This window comes from Camelus bactrianus, chromosome 3, assembly GCF_048773025.1.
Source record: "Camelus bactrianus isolate YW-2024 breed Bactrian camel chromosome 3, ASM4877302v1, whole genome shotgun sequence".
Lineage (NCBI taxonomy): Eukaryota > Metazoa > Chordata > Mammalia > Artiodactyla > Camelidae > Camelus > Camelus bactrianus.
This window is the reverse complement of record NC_133541.1, coordinates 109,771,860-109,787,073: the sequence shown is the minus strand read 5'-3', so window position 1 is coordinate 109,787,073 and position 15,214 is coordinate 109,771,860. Positions and strand designations below refer to the sequence as shown.

The 15,214-nt window shown below is 37.8% G+C and overlaps 1 long non-coding RNA gene and 1 pseudogene across 1 annotated transcript in view; both read right to left on the bottom strand.

The window, feature by feature from the left end:
- The window catches only part of LOC141577111 (uncharacterized), a 742,740-nt gene that overhangs the window by 86,069 nt on the left and 641,457 nt on the right, over positions 1-15,214 (bottom strand). The window lies entirely within an intron of this gene.
- The window catches only part of LOC105080939 (small ribosomal subunit protein uS3-like), a 68,372-nt pseudogene continuing 54,008 nt past the window's right edge, over positions 851-15,214 (bottom strand).

Sequence of the window (15,214 nt, the reverse complement as noted above, 5' to 3'; positions counted from 1 at the left end):
ACTCTATCAGTAATGTGAGAGACCACGTGGTCTTTTACGTCTCCTCTAATTCTGTTTCTGGGTGATTGAATCTTTTCAGCATTATCAAGCAGTACTGTCACTGTGGCTTGAATATAAGTATGGTCACACCAGTACTTGAATTAAGCCGTCAGAGCCAGGATTCAGCCACCATAGTGCAGAACATGGGATTATTGTCTAGAGCAGTAAAACCTGGTATTCATAACTAAAAGCAATGTGAGATCCTAAACTGGGTTCCAGAACAACAAAAAGATAATTGGTGGGGAAAAAAAGGTAAAAATCTGAATAAAATCCATAGCTGGTCATTCGTATGGTTCCAATAGTAATTGATAGGTGTACTGTATTATTGGGTAAAATATTAACATTGTAAAAAGCTGGCTGAAGTGATCATCGGAACTTTCTATACTATCTTTGCAACTTTTCTATAACCCTAAAATTATTTTAAAAGAACAAGAAAAAATCTACTATAGGAATCACCTCAAGTGCATGTGGAAAATGCAGATTTCTCCAACTCCAGAGACATGGAAATAATAATCCTGGAGCAGAGCCCAGTAATCTGCATTCCAACAGATATACAAGGAGTTTCAGATGTGGATTTTTCAGGGATCATAGTTGGAGAAACTGTGATCTGAAAGGAATACTGATTCTTGGTAAAGTAAGTGATAATGTGAGATGAGTAAATGGAAAATAAAACCCGTAGCTATAAAAAGGCTATTGGGTAAGATTTAGATTTTTCCCCCCTTTTTTGAAAGATTTTGCTAAAGGACTTCATACAGCAACATGGAGACTCCAGATCCAACTGCCAAGGAGACCCTGTTACTGTGCGTACTATTCAGGGCATGGCAGGTGGGTCTGGCTTCGTACCCTTCCGTTCTGAGACAGAGGCAGTGGGCAGTATCTCATTTTGGGTTCCACAATGCTCACATGGTCAGGCAGGGGCTTTGTAAGGCCAGTCGTACAACTTGGGTCCCAAGACAGCATGATCTTCACCTTGATGCCCAGCATAACCTGTCTGAGCATCATATGGTACACGGCAGTATCAATATCATAGTTAAAAGGGCCCCCACTGTGGATCCTCAGGCCATCCACAACCTTCACAGATTTAGTCCTCTGTCTGCAGAATTGCCCAGACACCATGACCTCACAGGCTTTGGCCCCACTCTCCACGATGACCTGAGCACACCATAGCAGGCCTTCCATATGGCAAATTGTCCTAGGAGTCTGTAACACAGAGAATTTTCCTGGGCAATGTGACACAGACTTCTTGTGCCCACCTTTTTAGGATACCTCCACCAGCTGATGCATAAATGCAGGCAAGGTATTAATCTGCTGGGCCTCAGATTCCTCACTGATAAAAGAAGAAGTTCTACCTATGGAATTCTGATGGCCATTCCTGTATAGTATATAAAGGGAATGTCCAGAGTGGTAAATAGGTGTTTCTAAAACCTTAGATCGGCAGCCACAGGTCTCTCCTGGCACCTCTGAAGAATGCTCCTTCCTCTCCTACAGCCTCCAACAGGACAAGGCTCTGTACAGCACTGTTTCCATGCATGCAAGTATCTGGCACTGCAGTGACTTAAACGCAGTCACAAAGGAGACACAACCATGCTGAAAAAACACATCACTGTGACAAGGTCAGCAGTGGGGGACATTAGATTTTGAATTTGTTTCCTTGAGTGGAGAAGCAGACACTGTAGTTCTGATAGCAGGCTCTTTTACTCTGTGAAACAGGAATCCTAACTTCCATCCGTGAAGACTCTGGGGAAAGGAAATGAGGTCTCTGGTTCCAGACGTTTCATTAGAGAGCAGTTTTGTACCAGATGAGGCCATAGACTCCGAGCTACCACGTCTCTACAGAGACCCTGCCCAGAGGAAGAGAGAGATTTAAGTCAGCTCAGAGGAACTGCAGTTAAAAGGGGCACTGACTAGAGTTGCCTTAGCTTCTTGCTGGACTGTCCACCTCTGCTGAGTATGTGTACCCAAGCACACTAGCATGACTGTAAACTTCCCAAATCACAGGAGAATAAGGGATATATCCAAACAAAAATTCCTCTAGGGCAGGTAAGATGCCAACCTCACCTCTTCCAAATATGTTGACCTGATTCAAGAGTTTAGGTAGATGAAATGTTTCTAATGGTATCTATGAATCAACTCTAAGTTTTGTTTTCCCAGATGTACAGAAAGGACATCAGAAGAACATATGATACCAACATTTTCTGAGTGCAAAAATGTTGTTATTATAAAACATAATATAGCATATTTAACTTTATTCAACCTTGGTTTTCTCATTTCTGAAAAGGGCTAATAAAACCTACGAAATTTAATTTGAATCTTGACAATAATTACATGAGTTTTAATTTATGTTAAATTATTCACATATATATGAAAAAGGAAAGTGAGCTTAAACATCTAAATTTCCTAATTAGATATTAAGTGCAGTCAAATACAAGAGCTGAGGAGGGTGTAGCTCAGTGGTAGAGCACATGCTTAGCATGCATGAGGTCCTGGGTTCAATCCCCAGTACCTCCATTAAAAATAAATAAATAAATTACCTCTCCCTCAAAGAGCACGTGTGTGCACATGCACGCACACACACAAAATAAATGTAAGAGCTGGCGCTTGAACCCAGATCCTACAATTCAAAAACCCACACATCTATTAGGATGACTCCAGGCAAACAACCATTAAGTCTGGTCTTTTCACGAAAGCAACAGTGAACTTCTGACTCTAAAGCATAAAAAGAAGACAAATTGGGTGGGGTCGGGTGGGATCTCTTTCAAATCTGGTTTGTCAGTGTGGTAGTTTGTGATTAAGCACAGTTTCCTAAGAATAAAATGTATTTGCTAAGTAGAAACAGTTTCCATGACATCTGGAAACCAAGATGCTACCTCAGTATAATGAACAGAAAGTATTTCTATTTATTCCAGATACGCTGGTCTTCTGGATTTAAAATGAGAGATGATGAAATGGGAAGAATTAAACAGAGTGGGTAAACTACAAGACGGCAGTTTAACTGAATTAGGAGTTTGGTTTTCCTTTAGGTTTGTTCTGTTTTATGTCAGGGAAAGAGCCTGTTATGTTTTGCCAGGACACTGCTTATGGCAGTGCAACTTTTCTGCCTCCTGACTCTAGAGGGCACATTCCTAATCATTACATATTTGTTGAGGTATTGCAGTAATTTTCAGGCAGATAACAAACAATAAAGGGATTTGAGGAAGTCTACACTGAAAGTACTTCCTCAAGTTACTTTATTGTCATCTGCCTTCAAATTAGTATATTATCATACTATCATTTGTGATGATACATTTTTTAACGTAGACACTTCCTGATTTCACGCTGTATTACAAAGACAATCAAAACAGTATCGTGCAAGAAAACAGACACACAGACCAGTGGATCAGAACAGAGATCAGACATAAAGCCATGCATATTCGGTCAACTACTTTTTGACAATGGAGCGAAGAACATATATGGCTAAAGGATAGTTCCTTTAATAAAAGCTGTTGAGAAAACTGGATAGTGGCATGCAAAAGAATGAAGATGGAAACTTCACACCACTCACAAAACGTAACTCAAAATGGATCAAAGACTTAAATGTAAGACCTGAAACCACAAAATTTCTAGAAGAAAACAGCAAACAAGTTTCTCTGGCAATGATTTTTTGGATAAGACACCAAAAGCAGAGGCAATAAAAGTTAAAATAAACAAATGAGTCTGTATCAAACTAAAAAGCTTCTGTAAAACAAAGTAAAAAATAATTCAAAAAGGCAATCTACAGAACGGGAGAAGATACTTAAAAACCATATATCTAATCAGCATTTAATATCCAAAATATATAAAGAACTCATACAACTCAGTAGCAAAAATAAACAACTAAAAATGGGCAAAGGACTTCAAGAGACATTCTTCCAAAGACATTCAAATGGCCGATAGGTATATGAAAAGGTGCTCTACATCACCAATCATCAGGGAAATGCAACTCAGAAGCATAATAAGATATCACTTCACACCTGTCAAGATGGCTATTTATAAAGTAGATAAGAGACAACAACTATTGGTGAGGATGTGGAGAAAAGGGGACCCTTCTGCACTGTTGGTGAGAATATAAATTGGTACAGCCATATGGAAAACAGTATGGCTGTTCCCCCCCAAATTAAACATACAACTACCATATGAGCCATCAATCTTGCTCCTGGGTATATAGCTAAAGGAAGTGAATTCAGTATATTGAAGCACACTCACATTCAATGCATTATTCACAATAGCTAAGATGTGAAAACAACCCCAAATGTCCTCCAAAAGATGAACAGATAAAGATGTGAGACATATATATACAGACAATCCCAACTTACGATTTTTCAACTTTAGAATGATGTGAATGTGACATGAATTCAGTGGAAACAGTCCTTCCAACTTTGGATTTTGACCTTTTCCTGAGCTAACAATGTGCTGTTAGATACCCTCTTGCGATGCTGGGCAGTGGCAGCCACTGCAGCCCCCAGGCAGTCACACGATCATCGCCACAAGGGTAAATAACCAACACCTACCACTATTCTGTTGATCACTTTCAATACAGTATTCAGTAAACTATATGAGCTATTCAACATTGTATTATAGACTAGGCTTTGTATTAGGTGATTTTTGCCCAACTATGGGCAAATATAAGTGTGCTGAGAATGTTTAAGATAGGTGAGGCTAACCTGTGAGGTTTGGTAGGTTAGTTGTATCAAACACATTTCAACTTACGATATTTTCAACTGATGATGGGATTATTGGAATGTAAATCCATCATAAGTGAAGGAAGAGCTGTATACACGCATTTAAAATATATAATATTTTATGTATGTGTATATATATCTTATATTTTATCATATATTTTATATATAATGGGATATTATTCAGCTATAAAAAAGGAAATTTGGTCATTTCCTACAACATAGATGGAATTGGTGGACAATATGCTAAGTGAAATAACCCCAAAAGACAAAGACAAATATTTCGTATTATTTACATGTGGAATCAAAAAGGTATCACTCACAGGTGGAATCTTAAAAAAAAGAAAAAAGCCTGTTTCATAGAAACAGAATAGAATGGTGGTTGCCAGGGACTGTGGGAGAAGAACTATGGTGATCTAGGTCAAAGGGTACAAACCTTCAGATGTAAGAGTAAGTTCTGAGGATCTAATGTACAGGATAGTGAGTATAGTTAATACTGCAGTATTTTATGGTTGAAAGTTGCTGAGAGCAAGTTTTATGCTTTCTTAACACACACACAAACACACATACAAAGAGGTAACTACATGAGGTGATAGATGTATTAATTATTTTGATCTTGGTAATCATTCTACAATGTGTATGTATATCAAATCATCACATTGTATACTTTAAATACATACAATTGTATCTGTCAATTATGAACACTTTTTTCCTCACTAAAGCTGGAAAAAAATATTTACCGTTAGATGATACTGATGTGGTGCTTTGCCTTAGAATCACAAAGGAAGGAAAAGGAAAGAATCATCTGAAGCTTAAGTCACAGTATAAAACCCAGTGCCTTTGTAGGCAAGATACTAAACCCAGCAAACACGCAGTAATCAACAGGAAATGGTAACAGGCTCAGCAGCGGTGGCCGCTCCTTTCTTGCTGGGTCCTCTCTTCCGTCTCACTTGAGTTCCACACGTGCTTAGGCGGCCCATGATCGTGGATCAGCGTCACAGTCTTCTCTCTCTCTGTTTCGGATCAAATGGCCCAGTATCGCTGGAGAAATTCATTTCACTGTGTCAACTGGTGTATCTACAATTTCATGAGCTGGAGCTACTTACAAGCTTTATACTTTTCTTGGTCAGTTCACTTTCCCATCCTTCCTGGCAATTTTGTAAGCTTTTACCACTCTTTTTAAGCCCTGTACTCAGCCTTTGTCTCTCTCTCTTAGCAGATGGCTTTGCCTCTCTTTCAGAAAACAAATGATACCATCAAATGTTATTTGTATCAACTTCCTACTAAGCTCCCAACCATCAACTTATCTGCATTTATACCAATCACCACCTTTACTCCCCTAGTCTTTGAAAATAATATACTATGGTATTCCCTCCGGAAGCCGTTCTCTTTGTATATGCTTGCTTCTTTTTTAACCCTTTGTTTATATATATTCAACTGTAGCCTGAACAACTTCACCTGGATCTTCCATAGCTTCCTGAAATGCAGCTTGTCTAAACTCATTCTCCCCTGTAAACTGTTTTTCCCTACCAGTATTCTAGATGTCACATAGTACCATGAAGTTGTAAATCCCAGGTTTATCCCTGACTTTAGTTTTTCTCTTATCTGCACATAAAATATGATTATCCTTCTAATCAATCATTAGAAATCTCACTGATTTTGTCTTTTAAATGCTTCTTGAATCTGATCTCTGCACCCTTAACGTATTCCACACTTCCCCTGTTTCTGGATATTATTCCTCTTGTGGACAACATCCTAAGGATGTCATTTCCTCGTGTGTGTGTGTGTGTGTGTGTGTGTGTGTTTCTTTTCTAATCCTTCTTCGACATGGTCCCAGGGGTATTTATATAAAATGAAAACCTGAACACATTATGCTTTGCCTAAGACCCTTCACTGGATACCTACTGACCAACATTTCCAACCTCATCTCACACTTGACCACCACGCCTGCTTAGAAAAACTCACTGCTGGCCTTTTAAGCTTCAGAAAATTCAAATCTATGGGTAATTCTTTACACATACCTCCATATCGCTGCTTGTGTTATTTCCTCTTAATGAAATGTCCTTCAACTCTGCCCTTTTCTCTCTGATAATTCTTTACCCACCTCTAATTTTACTTCACAAATTCTCTCAGACATCACCTTTTCAGGAAGGCTTCTGTAAACATCATGTTGCCTCACTAGGTTAGACGACTCATATTCCATACTCCCATAATACCTACGATATGATTTCATCACTGTTCTGAAACGTTGTATTATGATTTGTCATTCTGTGTCTTTTCTCCTCCACTACAATTCAATTTTTAGAGAAAGAATAGGCAAAAGGGGAAGTTTACAGCAATATAGGCTTTCCTCAAAAAACAAGAAAGATGTTAAACAACCAACCTAACCTACCACCTGAAAGAATTAGAAAAAGAACAAACAAAACATAAGTCAGCAGAAGGAGAGAACGGAGGGGAGGGAGGATATACATAAAATAGAGATTTAAAAACAATAGAAAAATCATTCAAACCAAGAGCTGGTTTTTTGAAAGAGTAAAGAAAATTGACAAACCTCTGGCCAGGATCACCAAGAAGAAAAGAGAGAGAACACAAATAAGTAAGAAAGCAAAATGGAGAAATTACAACACCACAGAAATACAAAAATCCATAAGCAAATACTCTGAACTGTATGGCAACAAACTGGACAACCCAGAAGAAATGGACAAGTTTCTAGAAACATACAGCCCACCAAAACTGAATCAAGAAGAAATAGATAGTTTGAACAGACCAATCACTAGAAGTGAAAGAGAGTCAGCAATAAAAAACAAACAAACAAACAAACAAAAACCTCCCTGCAAACAAGTCAAGGACCAGATGGCTGGGGAACTCTACCAAACATACAAAGAAGAACTCATACCAGTCCTTCTCAAGCTCTTCCAAAAGACTGAAGAGGAGGGAATACTCCCAAACACATTCTATTAAGCCACCAACACCCTGATATCAAAACCAGACAAAGACACTACCCAAAAAGAAAATTACAGGCTGATATCATTAACGAACATAGATGCAAAAATCATCAACAAAATATTAGCAAACAGACTCCAACAACACATAAAAAAAGATCGTATACCATGATCAAGTTGGATTCATCCCAGGGACACAAGAATGGTTCAACATATGCAAATCAATGTGATATATCACATCACTAAAAAAAAGGACGGAAGATGGCGGAGTGGTAGGACCACAAGCTCACCCCTCCCTGCAACTACAATGAAACCACAGCTGAATGCTAAACAACTATAAAAAAAAAAAAAATGAATAAAAAGACCCGAACCTAGCAAAAAACATCTTATGCAACTGGAAATATAAAGAGGGAACCACAGCAGGATGGTAGAAGGGGCATGCTTGCTATATAATTGGGCCCTATACCCCCCAGGGTGGGTGACCCACAAGCTGAAGAATAAGTTGCAGAGGCCCTCCCACAGGAGTGGGAGTTCTGGGCCCCATGTCAGGCTCCCCAGTGGGGGTTTCCAGCATTGGGAGGAAGAAGAGACCCCAGGGCATCTGGTTTTGAAGGCCAGCAGGGCTTGGCTCCAGGAGGCCCGTGGGACTGGCGGAAGCAGAGACTTCACTCTCTTGGGAAGCATGCACAGAATCTCACATGCACTAGGTCCAAGGGCAGAGGCAATAATTTCATAAGAACCTGGCCAGACATGCCTGCTGGTTTTGGAAGGTCTCCTGGGGACCTAGGGGATGGCTGCAGCTCACCCAGGGGACATGAAAGCTGGTGGCAGCCATTCTGGGAGTGTTCATCTACATGAGCTTTCCTGGAGGCTGACATCTTGTTTGGATCATTAGCACCAGGACCAAGCCCAACCCAACAACCTATAGGGAAGCTTCAGGCCAAACAACATACTGGGTGGGACCAGCAGATTTCCTAAGCCACAAAGGCCTCTAGACACAGCCCTACCCACCAGAGGTCCAGGACCAAGCTTTACCCAGCAATGGGCAGGGCCCGGCTCCTCCTGCCAGGAACTCTGCATAAGCCTCTAGTTCAGCCTAATCCATCAGGGGCAGATACCAGAAATAAGCAAACAACAATCCCAAAGCCTGTGGAAGGAATCCACAAACATAGGCCAGATTTTACACTTGGACCGGCTGGACCCTGGCCCTTGGGTGACAAATGAGGAGTGTACTACTAGGACGCATAGAATGTCTCCCACAGAGGGTCACCTCTCTAAGGTTGAGAAACGTAACTAACCTACCTAAAAATACAAATAGGAAGATAAACAATATGAGGTGGCAGAGGAGTATCTCCCAGGCCAAGGCACAAGACAGAATCCCAGAAGAAATAAGTGATGAGGAGATAGGCAATTTATCTGAGAAAATTTAAAGTAATGATGGCAAAGATGTTCAGAGAACTCAAGAGGAGTACAGATGCACAGACTGAAGTTTTTAGCAAGGAGTTGGAAAATATAAAGAATACACAAACAGAGATGAAGAATGGAATCAATGAAATGAGTAACACATTAGAAGGAAACAAGAATAGACTACATGTGGCAGAAGAATGGATCAGTGAGCTAGAAGACAGATTAGTGGGAATTTCTACTCCAGAACAGAAAAAAGAAAAAAGAATAAAAAGAAATGAGGATAGTTTAAGAGAACTCTGGGATAACATGAAGTGCACTAATATTTGCATCATAGAGGTCGCAGAAAGAGGAGAGAGAGAGGAAAGACCTGGAACATTTTTGGAGAGATAATAACCAAAAACTTCCCCAACCTGGGGAAAGGAAACAGTCACCCAAGTCCAGAAATAGACTTATCTTATGATCCAGCAATCCCATTCCTGGGCATATATCTAGAGGGAAAAGATATATGCACTCCAATATTCATAGCAGCACTATTTACAACAGCCAACACAGGAAAACACTGTAAATGTCCATTGACAGATGACTGGACAAAGAAGTAGTGCTATATTTATACAATGGAATAGTATTCAGCCATAAAAAAGAATAAGATACTGCCATTTGCAGCAATATGGATGGACTTGGAGATGGTCATTCTAAGTGAATGAAGTAAGCCAAAAAAAAAAAAAAAGAAAAGAAAAATACCATATGATATCACCTATGTGTGAAATCCAGAAAAAAAGTGACACAAATGAACTGATTTACAAAACAGACTCATAGAAATAGAAAACAAACTTATGGTTACCAGGGGGGAATGTGGGTGGGAAGGGATAAACTGCAAGTTCAAGATTTGCAGATACAAGCTACTAATGTAAAATAAACAAATTTCTTCTGTATAGCACAGGGAACTATATTCAGTATCTTGTAGCAACCTATAATGAAAAAGAGTATGAAAACGAATATATGTATGTATATATATGCCTGAAACATTATGCTGTACACCAGAAATGGACATGCCATTGTAAACTGACTAAACTTCAACTATACACACACACACACACACACACACACACACATACACACACACACACATATATAATTAAAATAAACAGTAGGACAAATTAAAGAAAAGAAAAGAAAAATACTGACACCACCAAGTACTGGTAGGGATACATAACAGCTAGAATCCTCAGATATGACTAGTGGCATGCAAAATGATATACCTACTCTGGAAATTCATTTTGCAGTTTCTGATTAAGGTAAGCACAGACTTACCATATGCCCCAGAAACCCCAGTTCTGAGTACTTACCTGAGAGATACGAAAACTGACATTCACACAAAAACCTGTGCACAAATGTTTACAGCAGTTCTGTTTATAATCACGTAAGAATAGAAAGAACCTCAACATCTTTCAATAACTGGATAAATTGTAGTTTATCCATACAAAGGACAACTAACTCAACTAAACCCAAGATAAAACACCAGTATAACACAAACAACAAAACTCTTGATATACTTAACAACTTGGATAAATCTCCAAAGGCTTTATGCTGAGTAAAAGAGGCCAGTCTCAAAAATGTACATTGTGTATCCTTCCATTTGTACTACAGCAGTCCCCTAAAGACAAACTGTAGCGACAGAGAACAGATCGATGGTTACCAGGGGTTAGGGGAGAGGAAGGGAATGAATACAAAAGGATACTATGACGGAGTTTCATGGGGTAATAGAACTGCTCTATATCCTGACTCTGTCAGTAATTACATGAATATATATATATGTAGATTCATGGAACTATACACATATAAAAGTCATTTTTACTATAAGTAAAAAATTAAACTAAAACACACAAAATAGAAAATACAGATAAGCTAAGAAATATCAAATATAGAAACCTACCACTAGCTTCTCCCACTTATCTGTGTACCTCTCCCTTGCAAAAAACAAAAATTGTAACGTATTATTCCCGCTGCAATGCTAGACTTTTATTTGCTTATTTAATTAATCCCTAAGTAGCACTGACTACGTGAAGAGGAAGGAGCTGGAGGTACGTTTAGAAAGAAAAAGTTCTATGGAAAAAGTATTGACTGGATGCTGAGAAACATAATTTTAGTGAGAAGAGATGGAGGGAAAAACTTAGGTATCTCACCATTTGAAGATAGAAAATAACCTGCCTCATTTGAGGAAGGTCCAGTTTGTTTCGAACCTGGAATAGAGATGATTTGGAGAAATGGGTAAAATCTTAGACTGGGGACTGGTCATGCAAAACTTGAGTGCCAGGTAAAGGAGTTTGTGCTTAATTTATATCCTACCTACCTGTCAATGAAGATGTTCTCATTTCCAATCCCTTGCCCTTTACGATGTGGATCTTATTTAAAGGAGATTTTGTATCATTAAAGCCATCACAAGATGGATTATCACTGATTTACCATAAGAACTTTGGCAAATTAACTTTAGCATCTGCTTTTTCCATGTGTAACATACAAGAAATTATGCCAGCCTTTCCTATTTTGTGAAGCTTAATGAACCTGAATAATGTGAAAGGGATTTTTAAAGAGTAATGTATGTAAAGCATTTTATATAATTGTGGTCCTTAGGGTTAGCAACATTAGGGCAACCAGAAAAATTTATTTAAAATGCCAATTCTTACATCTCACCCTAGACTCACTGAAACAGAAATGCTGTGGATGACAGCCAGCATTATGCATTTAACAAGCCCTCTTGGTTATTCTGAGGTATGCTAAAGCTTGAGAACAACTGACATGAAACTTTATACAGTGTAGGAGGGTTCCCTTTTCTCCACACCCTCTCCAGCATTTATCATTTGTGGACTTTTTAATGATGGCCATTCTGACTGGTGTAAGGTAATACTTCATTATAGTTTTGATTTGCATTTCTCTAAAAATAAATGATGTTGAGCATCTTTTCACGTGCATGTTGGCCATCTGTATGTATTATTTGGAGAAATATCTATTTAGATAGTCTCCTCATTTTTTGATTGGGTTTTTTTTTTTTTATATTGATCTGTATAACTGTTTGTGTATTTTGGAAATTAAGCCCTTGATGGCATTGTTTGTAAATGGTTTCTCCCAGCTCATAGGTTGTCTTTTCATTTTGTTTATGGTTTCCTTTGCTGTGCAAAAACTTTAACGTTTAGTTAGGTCCAATTTGTTTAATTTTGCTTTTGTTTCCATTACTCTAGGAGACATATACAAAAAAAATACTGTTGCAATTTCTGTCACAGAGTGTTCTGTCTACGTTTTCCTCTAGGAGTTGTATAGTATCTGATCTTACATTTATACATTGGTGCAGCCACCATGGAAAAGAGTATGGAGGTTCCTTAAAAAACTAGAGTTATCAGCAATCCCTCTTCTAAGCATGTATCTGGAAAAGATGAAAACTAGTTTGAAAAGATATATGCACCTCAATGTTCATAGCAGCACTATTTAAAATAGCTGAGATATGGAAGCAACCTAAATGTCTATCAACAGATGAACAGATAAAGAAGATGTGGTGTTTATATACAATGGATTATCACTCAGCCATGAAAAAAGAATGAAATAATGTCATTTGCAGCAACACAGTATGATAATCTCTAGGTCCATCTAAGTGAAGTAAATCAGACAGAGAAAGAGAAATATCATATGACACACTTATACACAGAATCTAAAAAATGATACAAATGAACTTATTTACAAAACAGAAATAGACCCATAAACATAGAAAATAAATTTATGGTCAACAAAGGGGAAGAGGGGGAAGGATAAATTGGGAATTTGGGATGAACAGATATACACTATTACATATAAAATAAACAAAGACCTACTGTAGAGCACAGAAAACTATATTCAACATCTTGTAATAACTTATAATAAAAAAGAATCTGAAAAAGAAACTATGTGTGTATATATATATATATATATAAGCATAACTGAATCACTTTGCTGTACACCTGAAACACTGTAAATCAACTATACATCAATAAAAAAAGTTTTTAATAAAAAATAAAAGGCAAAATTCACCATCTTTAAATTTTCAAAAAATATACATACTCAAGTGCTATGAAACTCAAAATATGCATGCCTCAATCCACTCTGAACATAACAATTTGATGAAGGGACAATATCTTACATAAAGTCAGAAAATGAGGTATGTTTCATTGGCATTTTGCTTTTCACAACTCAAGAAGCTATCAACGGCTGACTTTCCTAGAGGAATAATTACTTTCAGAAATATTCATCACTCTGTATCAGAAGGTCCAGGAAAGATTTCTTCGAGGGAAAGAAAATAGGTAGGAATTTTTCTTCACTGATTTGTATTTTGATAAAGCAATTTTGCTTGAGAGAATTGATGTCAGCACACTGACCTGCAGTCACAATAAATTTGTGTCAATTTACTCAATGAATCATCTCTCTAATGTCAACAGTTTCCCCTATATCCAAGTGCTCTTAAGCATTATAAATCCCTGCTGTAAAAAAGATAAACAATAAAGACATTACAGTAGGAGGACAGAGCATAAATGACAAGAAGATAGTGAGGATGCCCTTCTGTCAGTACAAAAAAAAAAAACAAACCCAAAATACATTTCTGTGTAATATATTTCACCATGTGATATCATCAGAATAAATAATTGAAATAAATTGTATAGCGCTTCACTCAACAATTGGAAAACAGTGAATTATTAATGTCTTTTAATCTGTATCATCTTTCACTGACTCAGATCTTATTTTTCTATGGTTTGCTTGGTTCACATTATCACCATTATCATCACCATGAGTATCTATTCTGTCCCTGAATCTGAGATGTCCCTGTAGGCCAATCCTATCAGGATCAGCTCTGGGAAACATTTAAAATTAGAAAGCACTGGTCTTTGAACTCAGCTTCTATCGGGTATAAGAAAAACAACAGGTGGAGTGTCTACTGACTAAGATCCAAGTTTATCCACGGGCTGGCTATGTGCCTGTAACTACATCCCTGAGCTTCAGTTTTATATCTATGTAATAGGAGAGCAGCTAATAACTTCTGTAGAAAGAGATCTCATGATATCCTTTCTATAACCCTTTGTTTCCCTTTAATGCTCCCCTCACTGTTTTCCACAAAGCATTCAATTCCCCATTCTGCCCACATTAATCCTGTTTCCAGAAGAAATAAACCTGATAAACTCTTACTGTTTAAGCCAGGGGTCACAAATTCAAATGCATGCAGGTTAATATACCTATCATAATTCTTGCTAGTTATGCAGAAATGTCTACTAAGCAGCTTGTCCTGCAACCAAAGCAAAACACTATCTAGGTATGTTGCCTATGAAAACCTATAAAAGAATACATGTAACAAAATGCTCAGACAAAACACCTGTACTTGCTGTGAAACTCTGAAGACACCAGTTTTCATTCTTTGGTTTAATCCTTGAGTACTTCATACCCTAGCCCCTGACAAACGAAGCCCCCTTCTTCTCTTTTACAATCGAAATATAAGATTACCAGACAGGTAAAGTGATGTTTGGCCGTGACTGATTACTAATTATTTAAACATGATCTACTTATCAAAGACCTTCTCAAATTCCATCTTCTGTATCTAAAAACGTTTTCCTACCATAATATATGACCTATTTCTCTGGTTTACATTACTATTATACTTTCTGGACCTCTGGGTAAAGGGATCAGCTTAGTCCACCTTGTGGCGAAAGTGTAATAGGTAATAACACATTTGTTGCACCTTACGTCATTTTATATTTTGATGCCAGAGAGTGTATTTTTTGTTCCTTAGCTCCAACATAATTTAGAATTGCCTGGGATATTTCTAAATTGGCCCCAAAAAAGAGAGGTCTAAAGTTGGACTTTTATCCACTGAATTAAAATACCCATACATACGTGACTATTTTTGCCAAACATAAGCACTGACCACAGTCACCTCCACTGTAACAGACTCCCACTCACACATATCCATGAAGTAAACATCCTTGTGCCCTACAGATTTAGTATTCTTAACCATTTAGATTTTACTATTAAAAAAAAAAAAAAAGGCAGACATGAGATAGAAAAAAGGCTGGCTGGGTTGAGAGACTAAGGAGAAAGCAAAACAGAAAACTTTTCAAACAC